The following is a 2,500-nucleotide window of genomic DNA, read 5'->3' on the forward strand; positions in this document are numbered from 1 at the left end:
GCAAGTCTCTGACAAGAGACGGGACCTAAGTAAAAAGACAGGGGCCCCCATGTCAGACAGCTTACATTTTTCTTCTAGGCCTCTTGAGACATTGTCTCCCCCACCAAATGTAACAACGGGGACTTCATCCATACTCGCTCAAGCAGCTGAGCGGCTTACGAATGAGAATTCTGGGACCCTGGAAAAGCCTGCAATGGAGGCAATAAAGGCTTGGCTTAACGGCGAGGGCCAACATGATGCCCTCGTAGAAACTGCCACAGCATTGATGCTTTGTCCGATGAGATTGGTGAAAAACAAAGGCAAACGTTCAAAACCCGAGAACGACATTATTAAACCCAGGATATTACCCACACGATCTTGGATGAAGAAGAGAGCGGAAAAACGAGGAAGCTTCATGAAGCACCAGAAGCTCTTCTTTAAGAACCGCTCTCTTCTTGCGTCCTTAGTCCTGGATGGCACTGAACGTCATGAATGCCGAATCCCGAACGCAGATGTATATCGTTTTTACTGCGAAAAATGGGAGAAGGTGTTGCCATTCAATGGCCTGGGCCAATTTAAGTCATCAGGTGTTGCAAATAACGAATACTTTGAGCCCCTAATTTCGGTGGAGGAAGTTCAGACTGCCATACGGGCCATTAAACCAACGTCAGCAGCTGGGCCAGATGGCCTAACAAGGGCTGCAATCTGTGCTGCCGACCCCGAGGGTCGGACACTGACAGCCCTATTTAATGCATGGATGATTACAGGAATTATTCCCAAAGAGTTGAAAAAGAATAGGACGATTCTTATTCCTAAGGTTATGGACGATGAAAAGCTGAAAGAATTGGGGAACTGGAGACCAATAACGATTGGTTCAATGATTCTGAGATTATTTTCCAGAATAATGACTGCACGTCTTGCTCGTGCTTGTCCCTTAAACCTAAGGCAGCGTGGTTTTATAGCGGCATCTGGCTGCTCTGAAAATCTTAAGGTGCTACAGGACCTTATGAGACACGCTAAGAAATTGCACAGGCCGTTGGCTGTCATGTTCATCGACATAGCGAAAGCTTTTGACTCGGTTTCGCATGCTCATATTTTATGGGTGTTAAGGCACAAGAAAGTAGATGAACACGTGGTGGGCATCATCCAGAACGCCTACGATCGGTGTACGACCTCGTTCAAAAGCAATGGCGAGTCGACTCGAGAAATTAGCATACGTGTTGGTGTCAAACAGGGTGACCCCATGTCACCCCTGCTCTTCAATCTTGCCATGGACCCTTTGATATGCACCCTAGAGTCACACGGAGTTGGGTACTCCATTGATACCGACCACGTGACAGCTCTTGCGTTTGCTGATGATTTGGTGTTGGTGAGCGAATCTTGGGTTGGTATGGCCGCCAATCTAGCGATCTTGGAATCATTTTGTGGGCTATCGGGATTGGAGGTTCAGGCCAGAAAGTGCCAGGGCTTCATGATAAGCCCAACCAAAGATTCATATACGGTGAACAACTGCGACCCATGGACTATCAAAAATAAAGATGTCCATATGATCCAACCTGATGAATCAACGAAATACCTTGGTCTGAAAATTGGCCCTTGGACTGGCACTATACAGCCTGATCTACATTATCAGCTAAAGACATGGATCTCGAAAATCGATGAGGCGCCTCTGAAGCCAACTCAGAAGGTTGAACTACTCAATGCCTATGCCCTACCCAGATTGTTATATCCTGCAGACCACTCGGACTGCAAGCAATCAACTCTCCGTGGGTTGGACCAAGAGATTAGAAAGGCGGTAAAAGGATGGCTCCACCTTCCCGCTTCAACTTGTGATGGACTGTTATATGCCAGAGCCCGAGACGGAGGCCTTGCCATCTTGAAACTGGAAAAACAATCCCTTCGGTTCAAGTTAGAAGGCTGCAACGTATAGCAAACTCGTCCGATGCTATCACCCGTAATATTGTGTCCTCGCAGGGTATGGAGGAAGAATACCGTAATTTGTGGGTACGAGCAGGGGGTGACAGTGATGCAATCCCAACATTCGTTCTCAGGGACTCGGTGTCAAAAGAACCTGTATATCCGAGACCCTGCGATTGGAGGGAGCATGAATTTCAGAGATGGTGCGAAAAGCCGGTTCAAGGAAGGGGCATTGTAAACTTTGCGCATGATAGAATCAGTAATGCTTGGTTGAGGCCATGGTGCGGCTTTAAACAATGCTTCTTTATCGCAGCACTACAACTAAGGGCAAATATTTACCCAACAAGAGAAAGTTTGAACAGAGGCAGAGATGGGGCCTTACGTTCCTGCAGGAAATGCTCTGCCAGACTCGAGTCCCTTTCGCACATTCTCGGTCAATGTCCTGCAGTACAGAAAGCAAGAATTGCGCGACATAACAAGATCAGTAACATTCTGGCAGACGAAGCGGCTAGATTGGGCTGGTCTGTATACAAAGAGCCACGGTTCATATCCGAGACGGGAGAGATGAGAAAGCCTGACCTCGTATTTGCAAAAGATGAGGAGG

General features: G+C 47.5%; 1 pseudogene; it reads left to right on the forward strand.

Moving 5' to 3' along the window:
* LOC142912668 (28S ribosomal RNA) overlaps window positions 1–2,500 on the forward strand; it is a 10,615-nt pseudogene that overhangs the window by 3,910 nt on the left and 4,205 nt on the right.

This window comes from Petromyzon marinus, unplaced genomic scaffold (assembly GCF_048934315.1).
Source record: "Petromyzon marinus isolate PM22_M1 ecotype Great Lakes invasive population unplaced genomic scaffold, UKy_Petmar_22M1.pri1.0 PM_G_Scaffold_21, whole genome shotgun sequence".
In the NCBI taxonomy this organism is placed as follows: Eukaryota; Metazoa; Chordata; class Hyperoartia; order Petromyzontiformes; family Petromyzontidae; genus Petromyzon; species Petromyzon marinus.